Source organism: Balaenoptera ricei, chromosome 5 (assembly GCF_028023285.1).
Source record: "Balaenoptera ricei isolate mBalRic1 chromosome 5, mBalRic1.hap2, whole genome shotgun sequence".
Lineage (NCBI taxonomy): Eukaryota > Metazoa > Chordata > Mammalia > Artiodactyla > Balaenopteridae > Balaenoptera > Balaenoptera ricei.
This window is the reverse complement of record NC_082643.1, coordinates 4,238,666-4,262,359: the sequence shown is the minus strand read 5'-3', so window position 1 is coordinate 4,262,359 and position 23,694 is coordinate 4,238,666. Positions and strand designations below refer to the sequence as shown.

Sequence of the window (23,694 nt, the reverse complement as noted above, 5' to 3'; positions counted from 1 at the left end):
TAAGGCAATGTGTTATTCAAGTTTGCAAGGCTCACAATACCTTACAATGTATTGTCTCTGTTATATAATGGTTTATTATATCAGTAATTGTTTATTACATCAAAGAGAAACTCCATTTCAATCTGCAACACTATGTCTAATCAATTTCCTAATATATGGAGAAATAACTCAATACTTCCTGAAATATTACATATCCAAGTAGAATTTAAGGGGGTAATAAAACTAAGTGGTTTAATATTTCAATAATTTGAAACATTGAGAATGATTAGTTATATCAACATGCACAATAACAAATAAGAAAGCTGAGTACTAAACTGATGCAGAAAGTATGAAAATGTTATTGTTCATGTGTGTTTTTTGCCAAAATCAGAAGTTATATTTTAAGTACACATAACCTCACCAAAGGCTTTTAATCTTACAATAGTATTGTTTATCTAAGTTAAAAAAATGGCCTATATGTAAGGACTGTATTTCTTGGTATTTCCAACTGATTGAGGATTTACATTGGATCATAAATTCGACCTTCCTTTTTGGATGAGAAATGCTTTATGATTCTCATATTCACCTTCTGACACCTAAGCCATAGCCATAAAATGGAATAAAACAATTGCCCTCAGGTAAATGTCATATTCTATGACCACATTTTTAGAAAGTTATAAAGATGTTACAGAGGCACATTGCAAAAGTTGAGGGATACATTTACTTATAGAATTAGCTTAAATAACAGCTTAATATAATCTATTTTGTAATTGATATAACTAAAGATAATCATACTCCTCAAATATTTTATACATTGTAAATTTTTAAATACTTTAATATATTGTTTTATCATCTTTAGAAATGTTGTTCTCAAAATGAAATTAATTTAGAAATTGTTTTGCAAAATGTGAATTATAATTCCTATTTATTCATTCTTTTTTTTTTAAGATGAGCAAGTGTTTAAGACTATTTAATGGTTAATAGATTAAGAACTCATTATATTTAACAGATGTTATTTTTTATAAACTACTTAGGTTTAGAAGCAAGACTGATTTCTAAAACTATCAAAAGTTATTTTTCACTTTTTTTTTTAAAGAAGTTTTAGGTTCAGAGCAAAATTGAGAGGAAGATCCAGAGATTTCCCATGTACCCTCTGTCTCTACACATCCACAACCACCCCAGTATCAATCCCCCACCAGCTGGTACATTTACTACACTGACACGTCATTATCACCCAAAACCCATTGTTCACATTAAGGTTCAGTCTTGGTGTTGTATATTCTATTGATTTAAACAAATGCATAATGACATGCATCCACAATTATAGTATCATATAGAGTATTTTCACTGCCCTAAAAATCTTTTTTAAATCCCCTAAAATATTTAAAAGACTATTATTTATTACTAAATATGAAATATTTTATATAAGAAAAAATTTGATCAAGTTCTTAATCAATGACTGCCATAGCATTGGTTTGCTTTGATAATATAACATTCTTCCAACCTGGTGCAACTGAGCCAGATTTTCCTGAGATTGCTGGTAAATCTGACACTTAGGTATGTCCAGCTAGAGTGGTTATTGCTAAAGAAGCCAGAGAAAAAGCCTATAGAAAGCTGTTGACTCTTCATAGTTATTGCTTCTTTGTGTTCTGAGGATCTGTCTCTCACCACCTCTAACGGATAAAGCAGAATTTTTGCTGCTTCCCTACACCACCTACATCTTGCTCAACTTCACTTTAAGTGAACTCGAATCCACTGCTATATTCAGAGGAGAATTCTTAGAAACACAGTCCCAGCATAATCAAATTGAAATTGAACAATCTAGCACAAATACATAAGGATATGAATCTCACCATTTAACACTCCGTCTGCCCCCAATTCCTATTTATGGGTCAGTTCCCTCTCCATAATGCAGAGTGAATCTCTCTACACAGAAGCTCTTGACTCAGTGTCCAAGATTCCTGCAAAGATAGAATGTGAGGCTCTGAGTCATCCACCAGCACTTTGAATCAGAACCCAGGGACATGAAGGAATAAAGACTGAGTAAATTATTTCGAGTTGAAGTGGGCAGGGAGGAGGGGTTTGGGTGAAACAGTGGCACCTGAATTACCTTTCTGTATGCAGAAGACACATAGATTATATCAGCAGCTTTTGTTGTCAAGATTGGCTTGCCTCTAGCAGTAGACATGTAATTTGTGGCATCTGTATCACTGCATAATCAACTTTCATTGAAAGAGTAAAGCTCCATCCTATGGACCTCATATATATAATAAGGGCTACACAGTATCTTTTCCTCTGTGATCATTTTTAATCTATTTTAAAATCCTTTTGAACCCCAAACTCTAACATTTTCATTTTTGAAATTTTTTATTGAAGTGCAACATCGATGCAGAAAATTGTACCTATCAAGGGCTCGATTTTTTTCTTATACACAACCAGTACACAGGTCAAGAATAGCACTAGTATTACTAGTACAACCATGGCCCCCGTGTGCCTTTTTAGCCTCTCCTGCTAAACGATAATAGCTATGTGGACTTCTTATAACATAGGTTAGTTCTTCCAGTTTTTTTATTTTTATAATCATACAGTATATGTGCTTCAGTATCTGGCTTCTCTCCCTCAACATCATATTCTCAACTTATCCAAATTGTTGAGTGGCTGTAGTTAATTTATTTTCTTTGTCAAGTAATAATCAATTGGGTAAATATATATTACAATCATTTATCCATTCTACTCTTGATGAACATCGGGTAGTTTCCAGGTTCTTGCTATTATAAATTAGTGAACATTCAAGTGCATGTCTTTGGTGGAAAAAATATACATATTCTGCATAATATGTATATTTGAACCCAAAACTCTAACATATAGATTATTTTCCTAGGAGTGGAGTAGTGAGGTCAAAGGAAATGCATATGTTGAGCTGTAGTACTTACTGCTAAATCGTTTTCAAAATAGATTTGTAGTGTGTTCCACTTATGCAAGTTAGGTAAAGTTGGTTAATCATGTTCTTCAAATGCACTATATTATTACTGATGCTTTTTTTGCTTGTTCTATCAGTTATTAAGAAAAGTATGTTAGGTGGCCCCCACTATCTTTTAAGTTCTGTCAACTTTTCCTTTACATAGATTAGGCCTACAGATTTATGACAGTGATTCCTCCATAGAGGATTAGTATTTTTATCATTATGGCATCTCTTTATTATCTCTAGCATGTTTCTCTTTCTAATGTATATGTCACAAGCCCAGCTATGTTCAGGAGAGCTGAGCTTCCAGGTGTTGGAATATCCCATTAGGACAATAAGCCAACATGAAGGTAAGAGTGAAACCTTTAATTGCTTTCTGTGAGAGTCTGTATAAGCAAGAGGCTAAATCAGAGAGAGCACTGATTCTTTCCCTCCCTCTTCCTTTCTATCTTCCCACAAGGAATAACACAGGTGGATCAGCCCAGATGTGGGGTAGAGGAAGCCCTAAACAAAGTGATTCTGCAGTTTTATGGGCCTGAGTGAGGGCTGGGAGGAGAAGGAGGAGGAAGTTCTAATAGAGGGAAAAGTCTGATTACTGAGTTAAGTGGAGAAGCACCTTCCAGTCTACCATAAAGACATCTCAGCAAAGGCAACCGAGGAAGGCCTCCTACATAGACCTCAAGTAAATAGGCCTCCCAATGAAAACACCTGGGCTGGGATTGCAGCTGTGTGTAAGAGCAGGGCTGGCCAGGGGACCCTGAGTCCTGACTGCAACTCGGACCTGAGATGCACTCATTGTGCAGCAAGGCTGGTGCGGGGAGGGCAGCTCTCGCAGTGGGCCTGCCAGGTAGAGCCTTTGTAAATGCCTACGGTCAGGCCTGGGAACATCACACAGAGGGCTGGACTCCTCGCAGACCCATTGAGTTAATATAACTCTACAATGATGTTTGTTTTTTTGTTTGTTTGGTTTGTTTCGGTTTATATTTGTAACAGAGAAGAACAAACTTGACTCCATATTGAATCTATTCCTTTAGCTCTAAGCCTTGGGCTCTGTTGCCTGTGCTCAGTCCTGCTGACTCTGCACCTTCGTAAAACAATGTTGCCTATAGCCTGAGATATACAGGATAGCCCATTCTCAAGGCTTTAAAGACATAACACTTTGAACAGAGTATAACATTTGTCTTGATGGAGGCTTACAGTAATATCGTGACTTGACCTACGTACACAGCAGCAAGAACAAAGGATTCCTGCACCAAGAAGTTTTCAACAACCAGCAATACCCCCTCCTCTTTTAATATAAAGAAGCCTGAATTCTAACTCGGGGAAGATGGTTCTTTGGGACACGAGTCCACCATCCATCTTCTCGGTCTGCTGGCTTTCCGAATAAAGTCACTATTCCTTGTCCCAGCAACTCATCTCTTGATTTATTGGCCTGTCGTGTGGCACACAGGATGAGCTTAGACTCAGTAACATATTTACATGGTATCTTTTTTCCTCAATTTACTTTCAAGCTTTTTGTGTCCTTATAGTTGAAGTGTATCTCCTTTTCACTTCAAACTTTAGAAACCCAGTCTGACGTTCTCACTCTATTACTTGTAGTATTTAGTTGAATTATATCTTATGTAATAACTGATAAATATATACATATCATATATATGAATTGATGAATATCTGACAGTTAATTTTCTGTCTCTTTTATGCTGTCTTTCATCTATAATTTGTTATTGTTCCATGTTTATTTCTCTGTTAAACATTAGGCTATACAATGTTTGTTCTTCTTTTGAAATTATACCAGAAATTTAATATGCATCCTTGACATATTGTAATCTAATACAATAATTAGTACTGTTAATTATCCCTTGAAGAAAATGGATATTTTCACCCTTACTGCTCTTATTATTTATTCACTTTGTCTTTACTATTCAGCACTCTTACACTGATGTGTCTTTCATGGCACTTTTTGTACTTATTCTTCTAGGCGTTTACTATGCTTCTTGACTCTATTTAAGTTGCACACATTTTGAAAAATCTTTGGTTGCTATTATTTTGAGTATTGTTCCTGCACTTTTCATATTCTCTTCTCCAATTCCAAGAATGTTGGGCTTTTCCACTCTTTTACACACATCTCTCTCTCTCTCACTCCCATTCTCTCTCTCTTTTTAGGATGTGGCACTCTTCATGCCCACACCATAGCACTTTATGTTACATTTTCTAATGGCCTGTCTCCAGTTCAATAACAAATCTTCTGTCATGTCTAACGTGTTTTTAAAATGTTTTAATGGGACCTTAATTTTACATATTGTAATTATAATTTCTAGAACTTCTGTTAAATGCTTTTGTAGATTCCAATTTATTAAATAATTATACAATTATCAAATATGTTTGTAGATTATACTTATTCCAATTATCTAACTTTCTTCAATTCCTCTTCTATTTTCTCTATTATTTTCTACATATATTGATTTTGTAACTCACAGTTCTCTTATAGTCCTAATTAGCTAACTTCAATGTCTGGATTCCTTGTGAATTTCTTTATATTGTCTGTTTATACTCTTAATTTTTTTTTTTTAAATCAGATTTATCTCTCGTTTGGCAAGCCTGGTGGTTTAATTACATGGAAATCATATGTTAATGTTATGGAGGTTCAAATGATAATATCTTTCTCCTTAGTTGGCTGACTCTTCTGTTAGGCAGAAAATGTGGTTTCTGAATATTTTGATAAAATTAGAGATTTTGTCAAGTCAAGTCTAGGCTGCATTTTTGCCAGAATTCAGCAACTGTACTAAGGGAAAAACTAGTAACAGCCTAGAGTCTCCCCATTTTTTTTGGAAACACTTCTGATCTCTCTGTTCCTCTGCATTGTCTATATTTGATTTTGTGCTTAGATCCTTGGCTCCTTGCCCACACTCAAATCAGAACAAGCCCCCAGGGTAAAGTGGATGCAAAAATTACCTCTGTGAGATTCTCCCCTCTTTAATTTTATAGCAGCTAAATGACAGCATTTTCGGATGAATTAAGACCAATATATTCTCTATTTTATTGGGTATTCTTAATTGTTGACTAGACTACTTGAATGCCACAAACCACTTCAGCTCACTTGTAAACTGAAGTTCTCATCTAGGGAAATTTTCGATGTCAATTTTAGAACACCCCCTTCTCCCACTAAAACCCAGGATTTACCTGGATAGTTTGGAGAAGGACGCAAATCACTACCTGTTTATTTTTATTGTAACATCTTTATTAGAGTATAATTGCTTTACAATGGTGTGTTAGTTTCTGCTTTATAACAAAGTGAATCAGTTATACATATACATATGTCCCCATATCTCCTCCCTCTCGCTTCTCCCTCCCACCCTCCCTATCCCACCTCTCTAGGTGGTCACAAATCATCCAGTTGATCTCCCTGTGCTATGCGGCTGCTTCCCACTAGCTATCTATTTTACAATTGGTAGTGTATATATGTCCATGCCATTCTCTCACTTTGTCCCAGTTTAACCTTCCCCCTCCCTGTATCCTCAAGTCCATTCTGTAGTAGGTCTGCATCTTTATTCCCGTCTTGCCCCTAGGTTCTTCATGACCATTTTTTTTTTTTTTTTTAGATTCCATATATATGTGTTAGCATACTGTATTTGTTTTTCTCTTTCTGACTTACTTCACTCTGTATGACAGACTCTAGGTCCATCCGCCTCACTACAAATAACTCAATTTCGTTTCTTTTTATGGCTGAGTAATATTCCATTGTGTATATGTGTCACATCTTCTTTAACCATTCATCTGTTGATGGACACTTAGGTTGCTTCCATGTCCTGGCTATTGTAAATAGTGCTGCAATGAACACTGTGGTACATGTCTCTTTCTGAAATATGGATTTCTCAGGGTATATGCCAAGTAGTGGGATTGCTGGGTCATATAGTAGTTCTATTTTTAGATTTTTAAGGAACCTCTGTACTTGTCTCCATAGTGGCTGTATCAATTTACATTCCCACCAACAGTGCAGGAGGGTTCCCTTTTCTCCACACCCTCTCCAGCATTTATTGTTTGTAGATTTTTTCATGATGGCCATTCTGACCAGTGTGAGGTGATACCTCACTGTAGTTTTGATTTGCATTTCTCTAATGATTAATGATGTTGAGCATTCTTTCATGTGCCTGTTGGCAATCTGTATATCTTCTTTGGAGAAATGTCTATTTAGGTTTTCTGCCCATTTTTGGATTGGGTAATTTGCTTTTTTTTATATTGAGCTGCATGAGCTGCTTGTAAATCTTGGAGATTAATCCTTTGTCAGTTGCTTCATTTGCAAATATTTTCTCCCATTCTGAGGGTTGTCTTTTCATCTTATTAATGGTTTCCTTTGCTGTGCAAAAGCTTTTAAGTTTCATTAGGTCCCATTTGTTTATTTTTGGTTTTATTTCCATTTGTCTAGGAGGTGGGTCAAAAAGGATCATGCTGTGATTTATGTCAGAGATTGTTCTGCCTATGTTTTCCTCTAAGAGTTTTATAGTGTCTGGCCCTACATTTAGATCTTTAATCCATTTTGAGTTTATTTTTGTGTATGACGTTAGGGATGTTCTAATTTCATTCTTTTACATGTAGCTGTCCAGTTTCCCCAGCACCACTTATTGAAGAGGATGTCTTTTCTCTATTGTATATTCTGGCCTCCTTTATCAAAGATAAGGTGACCATATGTTTATGGGTTTATCTATGCACTTTCTATCCTGTTCCATTGATCTATATTTCAGTTTTTGTGCCAGTACCATACTTTCTGGATTACTGTAGCTTTGTAATATAGTCTGAAGTCAGGGAGCCTGATTCCTCCAGCTCCATTTTTCTTTCTCAAGATTGCTTTGGCTATTCGGGGTCTTTTGCATTTCCATACAAATTGTGAAATTTTTTGTTCTAGTTCTGTGAAAAATGCCATTGGTAGTTGATAGGAATTGCATTGAATCTGTAGATTGCTTTGGGTAGTAGAGTCATTTTCACAATGTTGATTCTTGCAATCCAAGAACATGGTATATCTCTCCATCTGTTTGTATCATTTTTAATTTTTTTCATCAGTGTCTTATAGTTTTCTGCATACAGGTCTTTTGTCTCCTTAGGTAGGTTTACTCCTAGGTATTTTATTCTTTTTCTGGCAGTGGTGAATGGGAGTGTTTCCTTAATTTCTCTTTCAGCTTTTTCATCATTTGTGTATAGAAATGCAAGATTTTTGTGCATTAAATTTGTAACCTGATACTTTACCAAATTTATTGATTAGTTCTTACAGTTATCTGGTAGCATCTTTAGGATTCTCTATGTATAGTATCATGTCATCTGCAAATAGTGACAGTTTTACTTCTTCTTTTCTGATTTGGATTCCTTTTATTTCTTTTTCTTCTCTGATTGCTGTGTCTAAAACTACCAAAACTATGTTGAATAATAGTGGTGAGACTGGGCAAACTTGTCTTGTTCCTGATCTTAGTGGAAATGCTTTCAGTTTTTCACCATTGAGAATGATGCTGGCTGTGGGTTTTTCATATACAGCCTTTATTATGTTGAGGTAAGTTCCCTCTATGCCTACTTTCTGGAGGGCTTTTATTTAAAATGGGTGTTGAATTTTTCAATAGCTTTTTTGGCATCTACTGAGATTATCATATGGTTTTTAGCCTTCAATTTACTAATATGGTGTATCACATTGATTGATTTGCGTATATTTAAGAATCCTTGCATTCCTGGGATAAACTCCACTTGATCATGGTGTATGATGCTTTTAATGCGTTGTTGGATTCTGTTTGCTAGTATTTTGTTGAGGATTTTTGCGTCTTTGTTCATCAGTGATATTGGCCTGTAGTTTTCTTATTTTGTGACATCTTTGTCTGGTTTTGGTATCAGGCTGATGGTGGCCTCATAGAATGAGTTTGGGAGTGGTCTTCCCTCTGCTATATTTTGGAAGAGTTTCAGAAGGATAGGTGTTAACTCTTCTCTAAATGTTTGATAAAATTCACCTGTGAAGCCATCTGGTCCTGGACTGTTTTATGTTGGAAGGTTTTTAATCACAATTTCAATTTCAGTGCTTGTGATTGGTCTGTTTATATTTTCTATTTCTTCCTGGTTCAGTCACGGAAGGTTGTGCTTTTCTAAGAATGTGGTCATTTCTTCCAGGTTGTCCATCTTATTGGCATAGAGTTGCTTGTAGTAATCTCTCATGATCCTTTGTATTTCTGCAGTGTCAGTTGTTACTTCTCCTTTTTCATTTCTAATTCTATTGATTTGAGTCTTCACCCTTTTTTTTTAATGAGTCTGGCTAATGGTTTATCAATTTTGTTTTTCTTCTCAAAGAACCAGCTTATAGTTTTATTGATGTCTGCTATTGTTTCCTTCATTTCTTTTTCATTTATTTCTGATCTGATCTTTATGATTTCTTTCCTTCTGCTAACTTTGGGGGTTTTTTATAGCTACTTTTATTTTTATTTATTTATTTATTTTTGGCTGTGCTGGGTCTTCGGTTCGTGCGAGGGCTTTCTCCAGTTGCGGCAAGCGGGGGCCACTCCTCATGGCGGTGCGGGGACCGCTCTTCATCGCAGTGCGCGGGCCTTTCACTATCACGGCCCCTCCCGTTGCGGGGCACAGGCTCCAGACGCGCAGGCTCAGTAGTTGTGGCTCACGGGCCCAGCAGCTCCGTGGCATGTGGGATCTTCCCAGACCAGGGCTCGAACCCGTGTCCCCTGCATTAGCAGGCAGACTCTCAACCACTGCGCCACCAGGGAAGCCCTGGGGGTTTTTTGTTCTTTTTTCTCTGATCACTTGAAGTATAAGTTTACGTTGTTTATTTGAGATGTTTCTTGTTTCTTGAGGTATGATTGTATTGCTATAAACTTCCCTCTTGTAACTACTTTTCCTTCATCTCATAGGTTTTGGGTCATTGTGTTTTCATTGTCATTTTTTTCTAGGTGTTTTTTGTTTTCCTCTTTGATTTCCTCGGTGATCTCTTGGTTATTTAGTAGTGTATTGTTTACCTCCATGTGTTTGTATTTTTTACATATTTTTTTCCTGTAATTGATATCTAGCCTCATAGTGTTGTGTTCGGAAAAGATGCTTGATATGATTTCAATTTTCTTAAATTTCTTAAATTTCTTAAATTTACTGAGGCATTTATTGCGTTTTTCATCGTTTTTTACTTGCTCTTTCGTTCTTCTAGATACTTGTTGAACGTTTTTTGTATTTTCTCCATTCTATTTCCAAGATTTTGGATCTTCTTTATTATCATTACTCTGAATTCTTTTTCAGGTAGACTGCCTTTTCCTCTTCATTTGTTTGGTCTGGTGGGTTTTTACTTTGCTCCTTCATTTGCTGTGTATTTGTCTGTCTTCTCATTTTTCGAACTTACTGTGTTTGATGTCTCCTTTTTGCAGGCTGCAGGTTCATAGTTCCTGTTGTTTTTGGTGTCTGCCCCCAGTGGGTAAGTTTGGTTCAGTGAATTGTGTAGGCTTCTTGGTGGAGGGGACTGGTGCCTGTGTTCTGGTGGATGAGGCTGGATCTTTTCTTTCTGGGGGCAGGACCATGTCCAATGGTGTGTTTTCGGGTGTCTTATTATGATTTTAGGCAGCCTCTCTGCTAATGAGTGGGTTTGTGTTCCTGTCTTGCCGTTTGTTTGGCATAGGTTGTCCAATGCTGTAGCTTGCTGGTTGTTGAGTGGAGCTGGGTCTTAGCGTTGAGATGGAGATCTCAGGGAGCACTTTCACCATTTGAAATTATGTGGGGCTGGGAGTTCTCTGGTGGAAAATGTCCTAAACTCAGCTCTCCCACCTCAGAGGCTCTGGCCTGATATGGGGCCAGAGCACAGAGTCCCTGTCAGCCACTCAGCTCTTTTGGGAGGTCTGAGGTCTTCTGCCAGCGTTCAGTAGGTGTTCTGTAGGAGTTGTTTCACATGTAGATGTATTTTTGATGTATTTGTTGAGGGGGAAGGTGATCTCCACACCTTACTCCTCCACCATCTTGAAGGTCCCCCTGGTGGCATCTTTAGGATTATCTATGTATAGTATCATTTCATCTGCAAACAGTGACAGTTTTACTTCTTCTTTTCCAATATGTATCCCTTTTATTTCTTTTTCTTCTCTGATTGCTGTGGGTAGAACTTCTAAAATTATGTTTAATAATAGTGATGAGGGTGGACATCCTTGTCTTGTTTCTGATCTTAGAGGATATGTTTTCACTGTTTCACAATTGAGAATGATGTTTGCTGTGAGTTTGTCATATATGGCCTTTATTATATTAAGGTAGGTTTCCTCTATGCCCACTTTCTGGAGAGTTTTTATTATAAATCAATGTTGAATTTTGTCAAAAGCCTTTTCTGCATCTATTGATATGATTGTATGTTTTTTATTCTTCAATTTGTTAATATGGTGTATCACATTCATTGATTTGCATATATTGAAGAATCATCCCTGGGATAAATTCCACTTGATCATGATTTATGATCCTTTTAATATGTTGTTGGATTTTGTTTGCTGGTGTTTTGTTGAGGATTTTTGTATCTAAATTTATCAGTGATATTGGTCTGTAATTTTCTTTAATTGTAGTATCTTTGTCTGGTTTTGGTATCTGGGTGATGGTGGCCTTGTAGAATGAGTTTGGGAGTGTTCCTTCCTCTGCAATTTTTGGAACAGTTTGAGAAGGATGAGTGTTAGCTCCTCACTAAATATTTGATAGAATTCACCTTTGAAGCCATTTGGTCATGGACTTTTGTTTGTTGGAAGATTTTTAATCACAGTTTCAATTTCATTACTTGTGATTGGTCTGTTCATATTTTCTGCTTCTTCCCAGTTCAGACTTAGCAGGTTATACCTTTCTAAGAATTTGTCCATTTCTTCTAGGTTGTCCATTTTATTGGCATAGAGTTGCTTGTAGTAGTCTTATATGATGCTTTGTATTTCTGCAGTGTCTGTTGAAACTTCTCCTTTTTCCTTTCTAATTTTATTGATTTGAGTCCTCTCCCTCTTTTTCTTGATGAGTCTGGCTAAAGGTTTATCAATTTTGTTTATTTTCTGAAAGAACCAGCTTTTAGTTTTTTAGATCTTTGCTATTGTTTTCTTTGTTTCTATTTCATTTATTTCTGCTCTGATCTTTATGATTTCTATCCTTCTACTAACTTTGGGTTTTGTTTGTTCTTTTTTCACCAGTTCCTTTAGGTGTAACGTTAGAATTTTATTTGAGATTTTTCTTGTTTTTTGTTGTAGGATTGTATTGCTCTAAACTTCCCTCATAGAACTGCTTTTGCTGCATCGCATAGGTTTTAGATCATGTTTTCATTGTCATTTGTCTCTAGGTATTTTTTTATTTCCTTTTGATTTCTTTGACGATCTGTTAATTATTTAGTAATGTATTATTTAGCCTCTATGTGTTTGTGTTTTTTTACAGATTTTTTTCCCTGTAATTGATTTCTAATCTCATAGCATTGTGGTCAGAAGAGATCCTTGATATGATTTCAACTTTCTTAAATTTACCAAGGCTTGATTTGTGACCCAAGATATGATCAATCCTGGAGAATATTCTGTGTGCACCTGAGAAGAAAATGTAATTTGCTGTTTTGGGATGGAATGTCCTATAAATATTAATTAAATCTATCTGGTTTATTGTGTCATTTAAATCTTGTGTTTCCTTATTAATTTTCTGTGTGGATGATCTGTCCATTGATGTTAGTGAGGTGTTATAGTCCCCCACTATTATTTTTACTGTCGATTTCCTCTTTTATAGCTGTTAGCATTTCTCTTATGTATTGATGTGCCCTGTGTTGGATGCATAGATATTTATTATTGTTATATCCTCTTATTTGTTTGATCCCTTGATCATTATGTAGTGTCATTCCTTGTCTCTTGTAACACTCTTTATTATAAAGTCCATTTTATCTCTTATGAGTATTGCTACTCCAGCTTTCTTTTGATTTCCATTTGCATGGAATATCTTTTTCCATACCCTCACTTTCAGTCTGTATGTGTCCCTAGGTCTGAAATAGGTCTCTTTTAGACAGCATATACATGGGTCCTGTTTGTGTACCCATTCAACCAGTTTATGTCTTTTGGTTGGAGCATTTAATCCATCTACTTTTAAGGTAATTATCTATAGCTACGTTCTTATTACCATTTTCTTAATTGTTTTGGGTTTGTTTTTGTAAGCCCTTTTCTTATCTTTTTTTTCCCACTTAGAGAAGTTCCTTTAGCATTTGTTGCAGAGCTGGTTTGGTGATGTTGATTTCTCTTAGCTTTTGCTTGTCTGTAAAGCTTTTGATTTCTTCATTGAATATGAATGAGATTCTTTCTGGGCAGAGTAATCTTTGTTGTAGGTTCTTCCCTTTCATCACTTTAAATATATCATGCCACTCTCTTCTGGCTTGTAGAGTTTCTGCTGAGAAATGAGCTGTTAACCTGATGGGAGTTCTGTTGCATGTTATTTGTTGTTTTTCCCGTGTTGCTCTTAAAGATTTTGCTTTGTCTTTAATTTTTGCCAATTTCATTACTATGTGTCTCGGTCTTCTTGGATTTATCCTGCCTGGGACTCTCTGCTCTTCCTGGACTGGGTGGCTATTTCCCTTCCCATGTTAGGGAAGTTTTCAACTATAATCTCTTCAAATATTTTCTCAGGTCCTTTCTCTCTCTTTTCTCCTCTGGGACCCCTATAATGCAAATGGTGGTGTGTTTAATGTTGTTCTAGCGGTCTCTTAGGCTGTCTTCATTTCTTTTCATTTTTTTTCTTTATTCTATTGTGCCACAGTGAATTCCACTATTCTGTCCTCAGGTCACTTATCTGTTCTTCTGCCTCAGTTATTCTGTTATTGATTCCTTCTAGTGTATTTTTCATTTCAATTATTGTATTGTTCATCTCTGTTTGTTTGTTCTTTAATTCTTCTAGGTCTTTTTAAAACATCTCTTGCATCTTCTTGATTTTTGCCTCCATTCTTTTTCTGAGTTCCTGGATCATCTTCACTATCATTATTCTGAATTCTTTTTCTGACAGTTTGCCTATCTGCACTTCATTTGTTTATTTTTTTCTGGGGTTTTATCTTGTTCCTTCATCTGGTACATAGTCCTCTGCCTTTTCATTTTGTCTATTTTTCTGTGAATGTGGTTTTTGTACCACAGTCTGTGGGATTGTAGTTCTTGCTTCTGCTCTCTGCCCTCTGGTGGATGAGGCTATTTCTAGTATAACTTATTCTTATGTTATGAAATTTCTTGGAGAAAGATGACAATGTGAACATATATTGTGAGCTAATTTGTTTAACTCTTTTACTTTTAAATATCTTTTACTCTCACATATCTCTTGAAATAATAAGTGGGACATAAAAATATGAAGACCAGAAACATCTATCACTGCTGTGAACTTAGAATTGACCCAATTCAGAAATATCAAATACATTCTCCTTGATACAGCAGAAGTGTCCCAAATAATATCCTAAAGTCCAATTCATAGCTGCCTTTTAATAAGAGCTTACAGTGACTCAAAAAAAAAAAAAAAAATAGAGTAGCTATACAGAACCCACCCAATAAGTTGTTCTGCATTGACGTGGCATCTTTTGGGTGAAAAAAAATAGCAGATTATATCTTCACTAAAAGAAGAAACGTCTCCTTATGCACATATGTATTTAGATCCATTTTCTCATAGTTTGGACAAAGAAGAGAGATTATTTTTATGCTAGATTTCTGAAGATTTTAAAATAAGTATGACAATATTTTACCATTATTGCTTAAGATTTTCTCACAGGAATCCTGGACAATGTGAATATAAAAAGGTTAAGTTCCACTCCATTTTGTATGTTCTGTAGCATTATATACATTTGGTTGTATAATTGGTTGCTTCATCACACTTGTAGGTGTTAACTATAGATGATTAGGGAACAAAACTCATGCCTGTGTGTGTTCTTGGTGCTAGAATAACAAGTCTGAATCCATCAGAAGCCAGAGTTATGTTGCCTCTTAACATAAAATCCTTCACTGTCTTCCCACCTCATTCAGACTTAAAATTCAGCACCCTTACCTTGTCCTACAAGTTTCTCACAATCAGAATCCTCCAACACACATCATTACTTGGACCTCACCTCCCTTATCCCCCTTGCTCACTTCATTCAGCATCACTTGCCTTCTTTCTGTTCTTCCCTCACTACAGGCACAATTCTGACTCATTTACCTATAAAGGGCCTTCTTCAAATAGCCGTCTGCTTGGTTTCTGTCCTCAATTCCATTACTTCTTTGATAAACTGTCAAGTGCCCAGTGAAGCATCCTCTGACCACTCTATTTAAGATTGAAAGTGGGCCCCAACTTTCAGTGTCCTCCTTCTTAGCTTGATTTTTATTCTTAGCACCCATTGTTGTATATATACTGTATATTTTATTATTTATTACACACATGTCCATCTTGCCATATTAGAGTATAAGCAACATGAATACAGGGTTTACTAATTTACTGCTTTATTCTCTATTTATTATCTATCTCTTGACCATGTCCAACACCACGTGGTGTTCAACAAACTTCAATGAATAGTTTACAATAAATATTCCCTCTAATGTAGGAAAAAAATGCATTTGTGTACCCAAAATAACTTTATAGATGCTTGAACACCTATAATATAAATTTACTTTAAATTAATTATTAAGATTTTTTTCCTTAATTCACTGAGTAACCTATTAGTAATAGTATAAAAATGTGTGAATAAAACACACACACACATGTATGAATTACCTCAGTATTTAAATACATATGAAATAACTCATTATTTAATTGAATCCCCAAAGTACATATTTCAGAAAACCTTTAAAACTAATTTCAAATATGAAATAAGAATTAGTATTAATATGACTATTTTACCAATGTAAAAAAATACCAGCAACATGATATTTTTAAGCACCAATACATGTTCAGATAAAGACCAACTTTATAGAATAAAATCTATGAATTCTTTGATGCATTTATGGGTTTTATGGTATCAAACAGAGACATCACAAAATAGATTGGAAAGATTGACTTTAACAGGTGCTGAGGTGAAACTAACGCAATCCATATAAATATCACATTCACTATTAAATATCTATTAAAAAAGAAAGAAAAATATAATAAAACTTGAGGAATTGGTAGATCACATTATCTTTTCATTAATTGGTTAATAGTTTAATTTTCCTCATTATTTTTTTATTGGTCTATCATGCATCCAGGTCAATTTGGGTATTCCTAGTTGACTATTTCTTAGGGATATACTTATTAAACCAATTTGCATTTTTGAAAAGTAATTTCCATAAATCTATCTCATTAAAAACTAACACACAAACATATTAGTACTTGCAATCCGTTTCTCACCACTGATACTCTTCACAAATTCTAGGCAGAGAACATTCTACCTCTAACGATCATAGACCAAGAATGTCTTTCTCTTAATGTTGTTGAAAAGCCAAAACAAATTTAAATGCAAAATTTAATAAGGTTTCTCTAAGACACTTATACAATAATTATGGATGTACATTTGAAAGTGGCCAAAGTAGATTTTCCTTAAGATTCTAAAATATTGGTATAAAATTGTCTTTGAATTTTTTTTAACATTTCAACTTTTGATAACATTTTTCTTTTAGGACTTGTTTACCACTTATTTATTTATTTCTGCCTTTTTTATTTGTGATCGAAACAGAAAATTATATTTCTTTAAGCGATAGCAATGAGGATATATTTTTATGCTATTGTTTTAAAACTTTTTCAAATACTTTTTTTAAATTAGTAATTTCTAAAATAAATTCTGTATATTTTAATTCTATTCTTCCCATGGATTTTTGGTTTTAGGAAAATTATGCTTAATTATGGAGAAGTGTGTCTCATGTTTCTTTTCTATTTCCTCATTCACATTAAAACTTTAACACTAATTTTGGTTCCTAATTGGAGAAGAAAATTCTCAGCCAATTGAAGCAGCAGTGGCAGAAATAGGAAGATGTTTTGGATATGAGTATTTCCATTAGTAAATTAAAAATAAAATAAAATAAATAGTTTCTGTGGAAAAATACAAACTAATTCAGAGTGAAAATAATGCTGGCAGTCTTGAGGACTGTGCAGGTCTTTGATTAGAGGTAGCTGTTTTTAACTGGGATAGACCATATCAAATAAACCTCCTATAATTGTTTATTCTTTCAATCATAGGTGGTGAATTTTTACAAAGCAAATTATTTTTCCTTATCCAAAATGAATTTCCTATGGCATTTAGCAAATTCTGATCAGTTTATCTTCTGAAATGTTGATGTGTATTTGTTGTGAATTCAAAGCATTATTTGAATATTTCTTCATAGTCATCCTTAAGGTTCAAAGGCTGCCATATACATCAAATATTCTTTGAATAAAGAATGATGTGATAATGAGGGGTAAATCTCCTTAGCAAATGCACAGGATATAATAGGTATTTGCTCCTTGACCTGCTTCAAACAAAAAATGAGGACAAAAGGAAGAATGAAGAGAGACTCTCAGGCATTAGATCAAGCAAGTTGGTTTCCTTGCTAAGTAAACAATTTAAAGCTTCTCATTACTTCTCAGTGTATGTTCTTAAGTCATTTCCCAAGAGTTCAAAGCTGATTTCTCTGACTAGGTATCAAAGTATCAGACAGTATCTTTTTTAAAAAAAATTACTTAGACTATGAATAAAACTGTTGGGCATAAACCATGCTACAGCTTTTTAAATTTGTGATGCAGAGGTTTTATCAGACCTACACATCTCATATACACATCCCCAAAATTATATATTACAGAGTTACAGAACAAATCATTTTCCCAATTTCAATGTCTGATTCAATAACTAAGTAAACCTTCTCATTATTCTGGAAGTTAAACAACTTTCCTTCCAAGCATGATGTACATAGAAAACAGATTGGTTGGAATTTTTATTCTTTTATATATTTTGTTCATGAACTTCTATTTGGTCTCTTGATCTTACCCAATTACCATCCTTATTTTTCTGAATTTTGTTGTGAAATGTTCATTTGCAGCAGCTGTTTTATTCTGGATTATCATTGCAAATTGCCATTATTTATACCTATTTCCATCTTCAGATTTATCTGCCAACTTTAACCAGAATCACTATTTCTAAGAAAGTTTTAATTAAAATAATTAAGAAAAATACACACCTGTTCAGATTTTTAGCATTCTACATATGCTTAAATAGATGAAAATGCTTTCAAATATTCAAGCCTATATAACTCTTTGGGTTCCTGGTCCCCCAGGCTTTTATATTCACCTTTTCCTCTTAATCCAAATAAAATGATTACAGTTTTCATCCCAGGTCCTATTGAAAATCTCCCATTACCATTAACAATACTTCTGATGATGCCTGAAGAATTGGTTATGGTTTTCTATGACTTCTCACACCTAATACCTGTTCCTAGGCCTAGTTTCAATTATCACCTTCCAGAGCTGTCTTCTTTCCCTTCTGTTCTGCCCATATATTTTTTTCTCCTTACCTGTAATTCCTAAAATAAATAAATAAATAATGCAAGTTTATAGCGGTGACACTTTGAACATTTGAGAGTAACAAGAATGTAGTGGGAAAGTAGAGATTAAATCTGAAATCAGAAAAAGGACCAGATTAAATACTAGCCATCAGTATTTTTCCCAGTTTCTCCTTCATCTGTCATCTTTGACAATTTGTGTTTCTTACCATTTATAATTCTCCCCAATCTAACCTTTCCACTATGTCCTGGGTATTTCTTCCTCTCAACAGCCATTTCCAAATTCCCAAACATGCCTTTTCTGCAGCATTTGGAGATGCCAATTAATACATTCTTTATTGTATTATATAAGGTGACATAAATCTTAACCTGCTTTACTTCTTTTAGTATACCTTCTTTCCCTACCCAGATAAACAACAACAACCAAAACAAAAAACAAAAAACGAAAAAAAACAAGCAAGTAAAAACCATTAACAGTGTTTATCTAAATTACTCCTAGAGGGACTTGCCTGGTGTTCCAGTGGTTAAGACGCTGTGCTTCCACAGCAGGGGGTATGGGTTCAACCCCTGGTCTGGGAACTAAGATCCCATCATCCCACATGCTGTGTGGTGCAGTCAAAAGATGAAAAAAAAATTAAAAAAAATAAAATGCAAAGATAGTCATAGCAATCCTTTAAAACAAACAAATAAATAAGTCCTAGACATGAATCACCCTTATCATAATCACTTAAAGGTTTAAAATGCAACTTATCCTAGACTTTATTTGAGATCTTTAAGATGTTGGCACAGCAATCTGCCTTTCAATGAGTTGGCAAGGTGATGATCAAAACCGCCTAACATTTGACAGTCACCTATGTGAAAACAAGAGCATTTCTCTCTCTTCTAAGAATTAACGGTATCCTCTTTAATTCTCTTCTTCAAACAGTAGATAGCCTTATGTCTTTTTATCTCTTAAACAGTTTCCACTCGTTTGAAGCACGGAACTCTAGAAAATGTTTCTTTTAGTATTTTGAAAAATAATGATAATAAATGGTATAAAATTTTTGATAATCACAATTATATAAGTGAAATTTTGCAATAAAAATGACACAATGAGATCTTCATTATTTGTAATTTACCACATGATACCTATTCATCACTTATACCAAAACACTTAAAGTGTTTACTCTATACAAATCATTGTACTAGACTTTATGAGAATTCAAAACTGCCCTCCTGAACCTTACAGTACAAGGGTGAAGACCCAGTACAAATGTGCAAATTGTTATCAAACCAAATACAATCTGATAACTATTATTGAAATAGCCTACAATGACAATTTTATAAATAGAGAAAATGTTTCAGTGGTATTAAGGATGCATAATTATTTTTTAAGTTATTTTTAAACTAAAGTGTTTGGACGTTTGCAGATGGTGATGAAAAACAAAAGATGGAGACAGGAAAAGAGCATGCTTGAGGAACAATCGGTTAGGAAACAAACATCATTGTTTGAGGATTAAATGAAAATGTATATAAGAGTTTAACAAATTAAGTGATTCTTAAGCAAATATTATTCTATAATATTAAAGTAAGTAAATATTATTTTAAATTACCTGATAGATAAGTATGGGGCTATAGTGAAGCAAGTGAGTTATTGATTGCTGTTTTAATACCAAAAAATCTATATAATCAATAAAATTTTAAATATAAATTATAAATATAATATAATTTTAATAAATCAAATGTTGAAAATATATAAATGCTAATGTCAAAATTATTGAAGTGTTTGCAAAATTCAACAACCACAAGTGATTTGATAAAAAATATTAAGGTGTAAAGATATTTGACATGTGAAATATTTACCATAAATTACAGATAAAAATTCTGTCAATTCTGAGTACAATGCACAATTTTTCTTGTAAGTAGAAACGTCTCAAAATGATAGTCACATTGGATAAATCTTTCAATAAAGCTCTTTATTCAGTTTTTTAAATGACAAATTATATAACTAGGTAAATTTAACAGAGTAGCTACTGCAATTGATAATTTGGGAACTGTTTGCAATTATTTATGATTTGCAAGAAACTATAATCACCTGTAAAAACTAACTATAATCCCAGAAGTGCTTAGCATACCATTTCTCATTGCATGAGTTTTTAAGATGCAAGGAGTCTATCCTCCCCAGAGATGACAAAGTGAGAATAAAAAAAAAACAAAAAACAGATGATTTCCAGCATCGCGGATGATCTCTAAAGGGTGTCAGTAAAACTGAGTGTTTTCTGAGCACTGTCACCAATGTAGCACATTGGAAGATGAAACCAAGGAGCTGACAGTCAACTAGACATGCAAGGACAATATGAGAGGCAAGATCCACTGATTAGAGGGGGTTTAGCCTGATGTAGAGTAAGTGGTTGATACATAAACATGATGGGATGACAACTGTTGGAAAGAAATTTTCAGGTCAGTCTTTAATTTGTGTCAGTACAGTCAGAAAAAGAGATACTAAGAATTCTTTAAACGATAGCGCCTTCTAGGACATACATTAACTACATGATTGCAGAAAGTAGAAAATTCAGCACCTCCAACGGTACCAGGTCTCTCTGCACAAAGCAAATTTTACTCATAGCTTTTTTTTAATGCATTATAAAAGCTTATAATTAAGATGAATATAGTGATCTATCAAAAAAAGTGACTATTAAATTAACTTATTTGAAGACAGTGGAGGCGTTAGGAAGAAAAAAATGAAGGCAACATTTTAACTGTAATACCATAGAAGACACAAACAGTCTCCTAAAAGGACAGGACATATTACTTGATGAATGATTCAAAGGTGCTTTTAAAAAAACAAATGGAAAATATTATTGCCTCAATGATCATATTTGTTTACTTCCTAAGGTAACATATTTTTTATTCCTACATAATATGTTCCATTTACAGTTGCAAGTGATAATATATGAGCTGGTACTTAAAGTAGGACAGCCGACATACAATGGTGATAAATTTAGGGAATTCTAGGCAGAGGAAACAGCATTTACAAAGGTAAGAAGGTATAGAAAACTGTGCATATTTTGGAATAGTTGGAAGGTGGAATGAGAGAATCAGTGACCAAATTAAGGTAGAAATACAGGCATTGTAGTCGAGGAACTGATCTAAATAGATTTTGTTTGTATGTATCAGATATGATATAATTTTCCTTAAAAAGTATCAGAAAAAAATTAATTTTATAAGATATTTTACACAATAATGACTGCAAAATAGAATTATGTTTCTAAAGATTTATACTGAAATTAAGACACCCTGCAAATAAAAAGAGCAGTTAAGGAGAGATTAAATTATCTAGGCTATAGCCAAATATGTGCTCGGTGAAGGCTATAAATAGAAATAAAAGTGATACATTTATGAAAGAGGATGATTTATTAGTCAATTGATGATGTATTAAGAGAAAGTCATAACTACAATATTTTTTTCAAATTTGTATGATTTTGTGGTAATATGACTGAATACAATAAATACAAGAAAAATAAACATTTAAAAGAAGGAAAATTATTTCAGTATTGAAAAGGTTTAAGTTGCCAGTGGGGTATCCACTTGGAGATAATAAGTAAATAACAAGAATTTTAGGAGAAAGCTTATAAGAGAAGAAAGGTCTTGACAGTCATTATTATATTTGTGTATTTTGAAGTTTCTTATTTTAGTTAACGTTTGCTGTGTAACAAACTGTCTTAAACTTAGTGACTTAAAGCAATTGAAGCAGTTGATTAATTCATGTATTTACAGGTTGGCAGACATCTGGGTGATTCTTCTGGACCGGATCGTTCCTATCCAGTATCACTGTGCCCACTCAGTATCTTCAGGCAGCTGGTGGGCTGGCTGTGGCTGGCTCACTCATAAATGTCATTCATAAAGGATACCTTGGAAAGCTTGGGTTACTGTTTATGTGGTCTCACCCTCCAGCATGCTGGCCTAGATTTGTTCACATGGTTTTGAATTGTAAGAGAGAGAGTAGAAACACACAAAGCCTATTGCAGTCAATGCTAAGAAGGAGTATACCACCACTTCCACTGCATTTTGTTTGCCAAAGTCCAGTCCAAACTCAAAAATAGGTAAACATACTCTACTTCTTGGTGGCTTGGAACTGTTGCAAAGAGGGAAGGGAAGACTACAGGGCCATATTGGATACTTTCTCATAGAAAAATTCAAGTTCACTAATTTTTAAAAAGGTGCCAAAAAAAACACAAAAACCAATGAAAGACATTTTTGACGTTATGTAAAAGGTTGAAACAATGAAGGAAACTGAAGAAAAAGCCAAAAAGGTCAGATGTGTAGTGGGAAGACTACAAAAAATTGTTTACAGAGTTATGTATCATTCTGATACATAACCAAGGTAATCTAACAATTCTTATTTCAGTATTTAATTTGTTTCCATTATCTACATATTAGTGGTGGGAAAAGTAAAAATTTTGAGTAAACTTAAATGTGTCTTTTTTGAACATATTCTGTGTACTAGAACTCAGCCTTGTGTAATGCATCACTTATTCATGTTGTCTCCTTTCTTTGCTTTTTTTTTTTTTTTTTTCATTAAAGTGGTGTGATAAACAGTCTGCTTCATTGAACTCTTGGCAGTTGTCTGATGGAATTAATTTTATTTCCAATTTTATAAGCTTCTCATTAAATCCTTTTTTCTGTATTAAAAGAAATCTAATTTAATAGATTTTACATTTTAGATCATTTTTAGGTTTACAGGAAAATAGTGAATGGAATGTGCTGAGACTTCTCATATAGCCCCTCTCCTCCCTCACACAGTTTCTTTTTATTAATGTCTTATATTAGTGTGGTATGCTTTTTACAATTAATGAACCAATATTGATACATTATTATAAACCAAAGTCCATAGTTTACATTAGGATTCACTCTTTGTGTTGTACATTCCATGATTTTTCTGGACAAATATGTACTATATTTGTCCACCATTGCAGTATCCTACAGGATATTCTCACTGCCCTAAAAATCTCCTGTGCTCCACTAATTCATCCTTCTCTCTCTCCCCCTGAATTCCCGGCCAATAGCTGATCTTTTTATTGTCTCGTTAATTTTGCCTTTTCTGGAATGTCATATAGTTGGAATCATAGAGTACATAGCCTTTTCAAATTGAATTCTTTCACTTGGCAATATGCATTTAAGGATCCTCTGTGTGTTTTTGTGCCTTGATAGCTCAATGCTGAATAATATTCAATTGTCTGAATGGACCATAGTTCATTTATTCAATTACCTACTGAAGGATTTCTTGGTTGTATTACTCAAGTATTAAAACTTATGAGTAAAGCTGCTACAGATATT

At 34.2% G+C, this 23,694-nt stretch overlaps 1 long non-coding RNA gene across 1 annotated transcript in view; it reads left to right on the top strand.

Annotated features, from left to right (window-relative positions):
- Positions 1–22,643, top strand: part of LOC132366319 (uncharacterized) — a 45,233-nt gene extending 22,590 nt beyond the window's left edge. The window contains exon 3 of the long non-coding RNA XR_009503419.1: positions 22,135–22,643. This is a non-coding gene — a long non-coding RNA (uncharacterized LOC132366319). The remainder of the gene's footprint in view (positions 1–22,134) is intronic.
- The last annotated feature ends 1,051 nt before the right edge of the window (positions 22,644–23,694 follow it).